Here is a 12249-nt window from a genome sequence, read left to right on the forward strand (position 1 = left end):
CACCCCACCTACAGTACTGTATTAATGACACCCCACCTACAGTACTGTATTACTGACACCCCACCTACAGTACTGTATTACTGACACCCCACCTACAGTACTGTATTAATGACACCCCACCTACAGTACTATATTCCCGACACCCCACCTACAGTACTGTATTAATGACACCCCACCTACAGTACTGTATTACTGACACCCCACCTACAGTACTGTATTAATGACACCCCACCTACAGTACTGTATTACTGACACCCCACCTACAGTACTGTATTACTGACACCCCACCTACAGTACTGTATTCCCGACACCCCACCTACAGTACTGTATTCCCGACACCCCACCTACAGTACTGTATTACTGCACTCTGTGTAGGAGCAGGTCTAGTACTTGCAGATTGAGGAGTCTCAGTCTGGTTATTTACTGAAGGTCATTAAAAGTCATTACTATAACATGTAGTCAATTCCCCAGGATTCATGGATTCTAGTATGGGATATGATGAGCTGGATCTCAAACGTCAGCCTTTTATACATCAGCAGTTGTCACACAGTGTTTGAGAGACACTCGCCCAAACCCCTAAAGAGCAAGCAATGCAAATCTGTGATGAATCACGGAGATCAATGTGGTTTAGGGATTTAAGTGACATGAGGAGACTAGAATGCTTAGTGTTACAATATTAGTGTAATGCTTGGCCTCTGCTTCATTGACTACAGCCTTGAACTGTACAACCTAACACAGGAGAAAATAGGCCTCACACTGCTAGGGGAATGGTAGACTACCTCTCACACTGCTAAGGGAATGGTAGACTACCTTCTCACACTGCTAGGGGAATGGTAGACTACCTTCTCACACTGCTAGGGGAATGGTAGACTACCTTCTCACACTGCTAGGGGAATGGTAGACTACCCTCTCACACTGCTAGGGGAATGGTAGACTACCTTCTCACACTGCTAAGGGAATGGTAGACTACCTTCTCACACTGCTAGGGGAATGGTAGACTACCCTCTCACACTGCTAGGGGAATGGTAGACTACCTTCTCACACTGCTAAGGGAATGGTAGACTACCTTCTCACACTGTTAGGGGAATGGTAGACTACCTTCTCACACTGCTAGGGGAATGGTAGACTACCTTCTCACACTGTTAGGGGAATGGTAGACTACCTTCTCACACTGCTAGGGGAATGGTAGACTACCTTCTCACACTGCTAGGGGAATAGTAGACTACCTTCTCACACTGCTAGGGGAATGGTAGACTACCTTCTCACACTGCTAGGGGATTGGTAGACTACCCTCTCACACTGCTAGGGGAATGGTAGACTACCTTCTCACACTGCTAAGGGAATGGTAGACTACCTTCTCACACTGCTAGGGGAATGGTAGACTACCCTCTCACACTGCTAGGGGAATGGTAGACTACCTTCTCACACTGCTAGGGGAATGGTAGACTACCTTCTCACACTGTTAGGGGAATGGTAGACTACCCTCTCACACTGCTAGGGGAATGGTAGACTACCTTCTCACACTGCTAGGGGAATGGTAGACTACCCTCTCACACTGCTAGGGGAATGGTAGACTACCCTCTCACACTGCTAGGGGAATGGTAGACTACCTTCTCACACTGCTAGGGGAATGGTAGACTACCTTCTCACACTGCTAGGGGAATGGTAGACTACCCTCTCACACTGCTAGGGGAATGGTAGACTACCCTCTCACACTGCTAGGGGAATGGTAGACTACCTTCTCACACTGCTAGGGGAATGGTAGACTACCCTCTCACACTGCTAGGGAAATGGTAGACTACCTTCTCACACTGCTAGGGGAATGGTAGACTACCTTCTCACACTGCTAGGGGAATAGTAGACTACCCTCTCACACTTCTAGGGGAATGGTAGACTACCTTCTCACACTGCTAGGGGAATGGTAGACTACCCTCTCACACTGCTAGGGGAATGGTAGGCTACCCTCTCACACTGCTAGGGGAATGGTAGACTACCTTCTCACACTGCTAGGGGAATGGTAGACTACCCTCTCACACTGCTAGGGGAATGGTAGACTACCTTCTCACACTGCTAGGGGAATGGTAGACTACCCTCTCACACTGCTAGGGGAATGGTAGGCTACCCTCTCACACTGCTAGGGGAATGGTAGACTACCCTCTCACACTGCTAGGGGAATGGTAGACTACCTTCTCACACTGCTAGGGGAATGGTAGACTACCCTCTCACACTGCTAGGGGAATGGTAGGCTACCCTCTCACACTGCTAGGGGAATGGTAGACTCCCCTCACTTGGTTGTTAATGCTACATTCAGTAGGAGATGAGGAGAAGGCTAAATGTGGTAAAGCATTGTTACAGTGTAAACTGCTTATGGGTGCTGCACTATAGCTGTCCTCTGCTACATCGTCTCCAACCTAATGTGTGTATGTGTGTGTACATCGGAGTTTTGGATAGAGCAGAAGACACATTTCTGTGACCTAATCTCCTTCTAGTAAATGCTGTGCTGCAAACTTATGTTCTGTCCAGTAAATGAGTGTTCTGTTTTTTTCCAGGACATTGAGCAATTTAGCAATTTAGTTGACTCGTGGTGCTTTCAGTATTTTATCAAAGCTATAAAACTCTCGGAACAGTTATTGGAACAATTTTTCTCGGCTGAAGCCTTACATTTCCAGCAGTCCACCTCAGCGTTTTTTTCTCATTCTGAAAGCTAATTTAAACAGGATGCTGAAATAGTTTGTTTAAATGTGTCCGAGTCAGAGCAAGTCCCACCCAATCAAATGTGAATAAACATTTCCTTCTTCTAATTAAAAAAGGTACAGATACTGGCTTCCCAGCGCCGACACAGAGAAAAGCCCCGATGGCCAGATAACCGCCAAGACCCAAAACAATCTCTGTGTGGGTGTGTGTGTGGGGGGGGGGGTGTATTGAACAACCCAATCAGATTTCCTTCAGCTCTTTTCAAAGGATATGTTCCATAACATTTACAAAGGGTAGGTACATGCTGAGGTTGGTCTGGTCATTAATGTTTTCGTTTCATTCCATGTTCTGACAAGCAGTTTCTCAAGACATGAACATTAATATAACCCATCAGTATAGTACAGCAAAAAAAGAAAGTCAGATTGAACTTTCATTTCTTTGAGAATTGGTGTTCAATTTTTTTTCACCACAGTTTAAGTAATTACAGTAGGAGATTACCACACAGTTCTTTCCCGTTAAAAACTAGGCAGCTTTGTGATGCTGATAGCAGCAGGAAATCATTATAATTTCGGTACAGAGCGTATTGTGTGTGGCCCTGGACACAGCTCAAGAATGTTTATCCTTAAGCCCAGAACAGCAGGCTGACCCTGCTCAGTGAGACACACTCACTGGCCAGAGGAATACACACACACACACACACACACACACACACACACACACACACACACACACACACACACACACACACACACACACACACACACACACACACACACACACACACACACACACACACACACACACACACACACACACACACACCATCATTAATTGTAATACATGACTCACGAGAGACACAAACTAATGTAATTAAAGTCTGTAACATAGTCACCCATACACATCCACATGAGGACAGACACGCACACACTGTACACACACACACAGGACAATCACTCAACCTCTCACCCGCTCCTACTCATTCTCATTCAGAGATTAAATGCACGCACGCACGCACGCACGCACGCACGCACGCACGCACGCACGCACGCACGCACACACACACACACACACACACACACACACACACACACACACACACACACATACACACAGTACTCCCATTACCCCCAGTCTCCCTCCACAGGCGCTGTGTCCCATTACATGATGAAAAATGTTTTTCACATGAAATGAATCAAGGCAAACTATTCAATTACAGAACAATACTTTTTTCCAGAGCTGTCAAATCTGACCCACTGCTCTGATGGAAGGTTTTCTCTCTGTGATACTGAATAGAATGCTGGTGAACTCCATCAGACTGCAACTCCATCAGACTGACTTTTGGACACACACACATTTGTACAGACATATTCTCACACAAACATGCACTGTAAAAAATGCTGGGTTAAAAACTATTTGATTTGGATTGTTTTGGTAACCCAGCGCTGGGTAAATATTGGACAGAACACATGCTGGGTTGTTTTGACCCAGCCAGTTGGGTTGCGTGCATAACCCACCAAGTTGGGTTGTTGGGATTAGCCAAACATGGGTTAATTTAACCGCCAGTTGGGTATTTTTTACTCTCATGCTGGAGTGACCTAGCAGCTGTTTTTTTAAATGTAATCGTTAGGTTATTTTCATGAGGTGTGGCTTATTAGATGCGTGGCTTTCAGCTAGATCTTATTGGCCACCCATGAGAACACGGGTGGTCTTAAGTTTACATCCTGCAAATTTAAATTTTCCTTATTATTTTTTACACATTCTTCTATAAAATTATGATTATTTATTACATATTTTAATAAGGTACACCACCTTATTGCCTAGTAAGGTACATTATAAACTGGGTGGTTCCAGCCCAGAATGCTGATTGGCTAACAGCCATGGTATATGAGAACATATACCATGGGTTTGACAAACCATCTGTTTTTACTGCTCTAATTACTTCAGTAACCAGCTTCTAATAGCAATAAGGCATCTTGGGGGTTTGTGGTATATGGCCAATATACCACGGTTAATGGCTATATCCAGGCACTCCGCGATGCATCATGCATAAGAACAGCCCTTAGCCGTGGTATATTGGCCATATACCACAACATCTCGGGCCTTATTGCTTAAATATACCACCTTATTGTATCCAAACAATGGGATTTACATAGGCTTTTAGGAAATTCATACACTTCTGTAAGCATCATTGAAGCTACAAAAAAATGTCAATGTCCGACCTTAACATGTGATAACTATACAACAGATGAACAGAAATTACATTTACTCTCGTGGGTGGCTAAAAAGAACTAGCCACGCCCCTACTAACCTAAGCCTTCAGTCTTTTGATCTGACCCACTGGGTCATATCTCAATAACCCAGCACCAATAACCCTTTAAAGAAAACGACCCAACTAAGTTACCCAACGCCTGCAACCCAGCAGTTGGGTCAACCAAACAACCCAGCATTTTTATAGAGTGTGCAGTTCATGCACACACACATGCACTCATGTACAGTAGTACACACACACAGACATACATGCATGCACACCCTTTACCAAGAAGCTGTCAATCCCCAGCAGGAGAGAGTGTTCTTTTCTAAGGTCGTCATTAGCTGAGGCATTTTTCCCGTTCTGGGGAGGGAGAATAAAAAACAAACAACCTCGTGACGGATCTCTTTACATAAGCAAAAATCCCAGCAATCATGACACGCTCTCTCTCTCTCCATCTCCCCCCTCCCTTCTAATCAGAAAGCTCTAATCGGAGCGTTACATAGTGACTGAGGCTGAAGGGTGAAGCGCAGAGCTCTCAGGTCCGAACGCACTTTAAGACACTCACAATCAGCCTGTTCTGCTCTGTGTGTTTGGACATATACAAGCTCCACTTCATTTGTCATGTTATTGAACTACATGTTGTGTGGAACTGGAAAATTGTCATGTTTTATTGTCACATTGACTGGATAGGTGCAGTGAAAGGTGTTGTTTTACAGGGTCAGACATAGTATTACGCCACCCCTGGAGCATATTAGGGTTAAGTGCCTTGCTCAAGGACACAATGACAGATGCTTCACCTTGATGGCTCAGGTATTCAGCCCAACACTCTAATTGCTAGGCTACCTGCCGCAGGACCAGACATGGTCAGACTGCGCACAGCTCTGCCACTACCTGGTTGGTGGGGTGGGTAGTGGCAGGGGGGAGACAGGGCATGGTGTCTCCGCTGTAGAGGGTGGACTGTTTCCATGAGAACTGGGAGTTGGATGATTTCAATTAGATGGAGTCGTTAGGTAGTCTGTAACTTGTATTCCCTTAAATCTGAGCCGGGACCAGTATTTAGTTGTTTCTCACATCAGGATTGAAGTTAGTGCTTCAGTCATGAGTTGATCCTGACACACCACTAGTAACCCCCAGAGAAATAGTCTGTTTCATGTCTGTATTATATGTCCATTATACTATTAGTTCTAAGATATAAAAGCCCCTCTCTTTGTGTGAAACCCCTTGGCAAAAAATGTTTTTGTTGACAAGGCACTCAAAGTAAAACACATACATGCTGAACACCCCCACAAAGGCCATAAATAGCAGCCATTTTCCATTTGCTGAAGCAATCAGAAAGTCGTTAATCTTGTCTAAACCCAGCTTGGGCCAAAGACCCCTCCAGGATACACACTGGGACACGGGTATCTCCCACAACAGTTGTATCCGCAACACAAACTACACACACAGATAGCATGTGTGTGTGTGTGTGTGTGTGTGTGTGTGTGTGTGTGTGTGTGTGTGTGTGTGTGTGTGTGTGTGTGTGTGTGTGTGTGTGTGTGTGTGTGTGTGTGTGTGTGTGTGTGTGTGTGACTCAAAGATCAACAATCTTGTGGTACACAATATTGAGTTGGTCAGACAAACCACTGAAATGCACACTTCAAGGTTCAAATAATCAAACGCTTTTATGTCCATAAGGGCATTTGTCTTCAGAATACCTTGTCAAAGTCCCTCTATGACAGGGGGGAATGATTTATGTGAACAATACGATAGCTAGAAAATTAAAGGGGGGAGACAGAGAGCATAGCTAGATAACAAGAAGAGAGAGGTGGAGAGATAGAAAGATGATGTACTGTTTAGACAGACAGATGTCCGCCTCTGCTGTGGCTGTCCGCCCCCCGCCCCCCCCCCCCCCCCCCCCCCCCCCCCCGCCCCCACACACACAAACAAACACAAACACACACACACACACACACACACACACACACACACACGTTCCCACGTTCCCCGTTGCTGGGGTCAGCCAGGAAAGGCGGAGTCAGGGGGAGGATCCTGAGCAAGAAGAGCCACAGAACCTTAAAATGGGACACTTGGAAGATGTGAGCATAACCACTGTGTAATAACGATGTCCCTATATCACCATTCTAAACCATGGGTGGGCAACATTTTTGGCTCGAGGGCCACATCAGGATTTCAAAGTTCAACAGTGGGCCGCACAGATTTTTTGGGGACTGATTTGTTTGTCAAAATCAATTTGCGGGCCAGAAAAATGACAATTATTTCAAAATATATAGGCCCATTATCATCTAGTTTTAGACATCCAAGAGTGACCTGGAGTGTTTTTCTTACCCAAAAGAATAATCCCCCACACCTCAACCTCACGTGGGCCAAATTGAAAGGGCTCTGTAGCCGCTTACGGCCCCCAGGTTGTAGTTCGCCCACCCCTGTTCTAACACTATCATTAATAGGTTCCACTTAGAGTGACCATTTGAATACCCAAGGTAGAACACACATTCAATTCAGTTAATGGAAGACTCTCCAGCCATGGAACAATCTCAATCACAACAAATTAAGACAAAGGACCTCTGCCAATGTGTCACTCAGCAAGAATGCTCTGCAGCTTATCTTTCACCATTCCATGAAAGTACATGAACCTCAAAAGTAAATCAATTACCTGTGAGCAAATTATTTTTCAGGACCAAAAGGCAAATAAAAGGCCCATTAGAAAGCATAGACATGCATACTGTGCATATTGTGCCAAATTATTCATTATGGATGAATCTGAATGAGTTTAAAAACACACCGTATTTCAACCACGGACGTCATTCATTAATCACTCTATACAGTGATTAATTTGGGGGGTAGAGACATACTCTAAACTTGGCCAGACTGGTGTGTGTGTGTGTGTGTGTGTGTGTGTGTGTGTGTGTGTGTGTGTGTGTGTGTGTGTGTGTGTGTGTGTGTGTGTGTGTGTGTGTGTGTGTGTGTGTGTGTGCGCGTGTGCATGCATGTGCATGTAGCTCGTCCAGCATGCGGGTGTGTTTTGGTTATGGTACGGCTCCTATTTGGCTGTGTGCACAGCTGTCAGGGAGAGGAGAACTATAATAAACCGCCACAATTAATGGAGTAAAAACAGAGAACCAACCTATTGGTGGCTGCCAAGTCACCTCCAACCCAGAGTCAGACTCCAGGGCCCAGCCAACGGCCTAAAGAAGGCCCATTCACTCACTGATGCCATTAGGAGAAAATGAGGGGAATCGAGAGAGAACAGAAAGTACCGTGCAAAGGTGGGAAGAGCTCCAAGGACTAGGTGGCAGGGCTGCTTTGTCTTTACATGGGCTCAAATAATGCCCTGAACAGTTCACTGTCTCTTCCTTTTAGATCGTTGCCCCTCTCTCTCTCTCTCTCCCCCTCGCTCTTTCTTTCTTTCTTTCTTTCTTTCTTTCTTTCTTTCTTTCTCTCTCTCTCCCTCTCTCTTTCACTCCCTCGTTCTCTCACAGTCTTACTCTCGCTCGTTTTCTTCCCACAGAAGAATGGCTCTTTTGGATACCTGGCTAAGCTCTGCGCACGCCCCCCCCCCCCCCCCCCCCCAGCATGATAATCCCTTTCCTAGAACTATCTCTTACTCTCTCTCTCACTCCCTCTCTCTTTCTCTCTTCCCCTGTCTCTTTGTCTCTGTCCGGCAGCATAAGCAGCTATACACGGCCTAAGCAGGTTCTGCATGAAACTCTTGTATAACATTACTTACATTTCAGAATGGTAATTAGGCCGATAAGGGCTGTGATCCTGACGGTGATTAAGACTGGAGGCTGGAGCTCAGTCCACGGGTCGCTAAGAGTTTACGTTGTAGCCCTTTACACTCATACCCATATGCAGGTTGAAAATGACATATTTGGGCACTGATATGCACCTAAATTGTGACGCAGTGGCTGTACAGTACCATGCTGTACATGACGTCAGAGCTCTGGCTCTGCGCTTCACAGCTCTGTATGGGTTTTGACTGACAGCCGTTCTGAACTTGAGCACTCCATTCAACAAGAAGTTGCCCCCATCCCTCCTGCTAATTGAGCAACTTTTTTGTTGTCTGAGTGAGGGAAATGCTGTACATTAAGAGGACTCTATGTATTTAGAAAGATGAGGCGTTGAGGATTATAATAAATACCGCTTTGATGTCATACAAGCCAAACATGCGTGAGTCCAAATGTGCACTTCACATTTCCATATCATAAAACTCAGGTCATATACAATGTCAATGTTTATGATCACTATGTTTGATGTACAGTTACAAGATGACCTGGCATTACACAATGACATTTTATTTATTTTTATTTATTGAACCTTTATTTAACTAGGCAAGTCTGTTAAGAACAAATCTTTTTTTACAATGACGGCCTACCTGGAAGCAGTGGGTTTGTTCAGGGGCAGAAGGACAGGTTTTTACCTTGTCAGCTCGGGGATTCGGTTACGCTCTAACCACTAGGCTACCTGCCGCCCCAACTGAGCAGAATGGAACTATATTTGTCAGTTGGGAAGAAAATCCGATGCATGACTCCTTTCTATGCACACCAAAATTATGATATTTTTCTCTGAATTTCCCTGTGAAAGCCTTACACTGTAAGATCCGAATCGTATTTGATAACTTAGCTAGTCATGTTGGCAATAGAACAAGCTTTCTAATGATGCCGACCTGACCCAGATTGCGATTTATAATGGGCTGTATTTGGATTGCGTAAACAACAACAGTAATTGTGTGATGGCGGGGATGCAGGGTTGTGTTCCAAACAAAACAACTACAAGTGTGCTTGTTCTACAGATGTAAGATATTAATTTGATCACTCTTTTGTTGCTGAGAATATTTCTGCACAGCAGGAAATGCAAACTTGTGTATTCAAGGTTTAAAAAGGCTTCTAAAGTTTATGATTTCCACTTTAAAATGTCAAACTTGATTTGCCGTAAAGGAAAATGTATCAACCCTTACCAAAAATATATATAATAATATATTATAATCCACATAATAATTCACATTTCCTGTTGCTGCAGGATTGTTTTCCTGCTGTAGCAAAATGTCTCAAATTAAGATCCTACATCTGCAGTTCCTCAACGGCACAGCTAGGAGAGCAAAAAAAAAACGTATTGTTGAAGCCTCTTCTTTGAGTCATAAAAGTGCATTAAAATTATTTGGGAACTGTGCGCACTTTGGAGAGGTGTGTGAACACTTGGAGACACCAGTTAAGGCTTCCACATGCTTCGGTTCGGCTAGGCAAACCGAATGAGTGTGCTCGCATACTCCCTTAAAAGACCTTTGATAAACAAGAAAAAGCAGAAATAGTATTGTATGTCTATCTAGAGACTCCGTAGCCAGTACACACTTCCTCAAAATAGTCAGAATTAATCTAAGATAATTCAAGAAATCTGCCATTAATTTAAGTAAACTGTTTGGTGCAGTATTTCTCAGGTGCATGAAGACGAGTTGTCTGTCGGTGAATGTCAACAAACATGTTAAACATGTGTAGCGGAGGCGAAGTCAGGTGCAGGAGAGCAGAGTGTAGCAAACAGGCGCACTTTAATTCCGTTCCAAATTGGCAGCACAATAAAAACATACAAGTGCCAAAACCACAGAAATAACAAAAGTAATGTGCCTGACAAACCACATAACAATAAACAATTACACACAAAGACATGATGGGAAACAGAAGGCTAAATACATGTAGATAAATTAGGGAATGAAAACCAGGTGTGTATGGGACAAGACAAAACAAATGGACAAATGAAAAATGGAGCGGCGATGGCTAGAAAGCCGGTGACGTGGATCGCCGAAAGCCGCCCGAACAAGGAGAGGAGCAGACTTCGGCGGACGTCGTGACAACTTAATTGAAGAATACATACTCTTGACCAATAACCATCGAAAGGGCATAGACTTCGGCATCGAACTTTGGCTTGCCTCGAGAGAAGAAATGTGTTTGCACAAACACCGAAAAAAACCTTGCCGGAACCAGAACGAACAAAACGTCACAAAAACTGTTCCCAACTGTTTCGGATGGGAAGCATGCAGACAACCTCTCACTCAAACCCTTGTAATTGATTTGTCTTATGTTGCACCTACCCCGCATTTTCCGGGAATGTGCTTATCATGTTACTGAACGTACTCAGAGTATTTCAGATTTCGTTATCAACAAATGTGGCGAAAAGTACAGTAAATGTAAAATGCACATAAAATCAACAGTGTAGTGTTCAGATTCAGTCTTGTGTCAGGTCAACTGTTGTGTCCTCAACTTTGGTAGTAATCTCCAAACTGTTCCCTTTAAATGGGTACCATGCTCAGGGCCGGCTCCAGGCATGAACAACATAAGCGGTCAATTAGGGCCTCAGGCCCCTTTAAAACTGGAACAATTTCTCACCACCCCATGGCAAAATGGGAATAATTGCAGGAAATTAGCTGTAAAACGGAGAGAAAAAAACACTATCTGCCCCATGGCAAAATGAGTAGAATTACATCAAATGTTATAACATTTCAAAAATTTCTCTCCACCCCATGGCAAAATGTGTAGAACTGCAGAAAACTTTCTTTAACTAGGCAAGTCAGTTAAGAACAAATTCTGACTCCTGACTCTCTGTGGTCAATAAAGATATACCATGGCACTTATGGTAAGAGTAGGGGTGCTAACCCCGGTGTCTAACCCTCATACCATCATGGCCACCTAATCATCCCCATATTCCAATTGGCTCATTCAACCCCCCTCCTCTCCACTGTAACTATTCCCCAGGTCGTTGCTGTAAATGAGAACGTATTCTCAGTCAACTGACCTGGTAAAATAAGAATAGATAGATACAGTACAGTATTGCCATCCAGAGTGACACGGTGGTCTAAGCCACTGCATCACAGTGCATCGCTGTGCCACTAGAGAGCCTGGTTCGAGTCCAGGCTCTGTCGCAGCCGGCTGCGACCGGGAGACCTATGGGGCGGCGCACAATTGGCCCAGCGTAGTCCGGGTTACGGAACGGTTTGGCCGACAGGGATGTCCTTGTCCCATCGTGCTCTAGCGACTTCTGTGGCAGACCGGGCGCATGCACGCTGACACGGTCGGCAGGTGTACAATGTTTTCTCTAACACATTGCGGCTGGCTTCCGGGATATGCGGGCATTGTGTCAAGAAGCAGTGCGGCTTGGTCGGGTTGTGTTTCGGGGGACGCACAGCTCTTGACCTTCGCCTCTCCCGAGTCCGTACGGGAGTTGCAGCGATGAGACAAGATTACCAATTGAACTATCAATTGGATACCCCGAAATTGGGGAGAAAAAGGGTAGAAACAATATACTGTATATAAATAAAA

At 44.7% G+C, this 12249-nt stretch overlaps 1 protein-coding gene across 1 annotated transcript in view; it reads right to left on the reverse strand.

Annotated features, from left to right (window-relative positions):
- Positions 1–12249, reverse strand: part of LOC129828793 (protein kinase C epsilon type-like) — a 150508-nt gene that overhangs the window by 39730 nt on the left and 98529 nt on the right. The gene's annotated exons all lie outside the window — the stretch shown is intronic.

Source organism: Salvelinus fontinalis, chromosome 30, assembly GCF_029448725.1.
Source record: "Salvelinus fontinalis isolate EN_2023a chromosome 30, ASM2944872v1, whole genome shotgun sequence".
Classification (NCBI taxonomy): Eukaryota; Metazoa; Chordata; class Actinopteri; order Salmoniformes; family Salmonidae; genus Salvelinus; species Salvelinus fontinalis.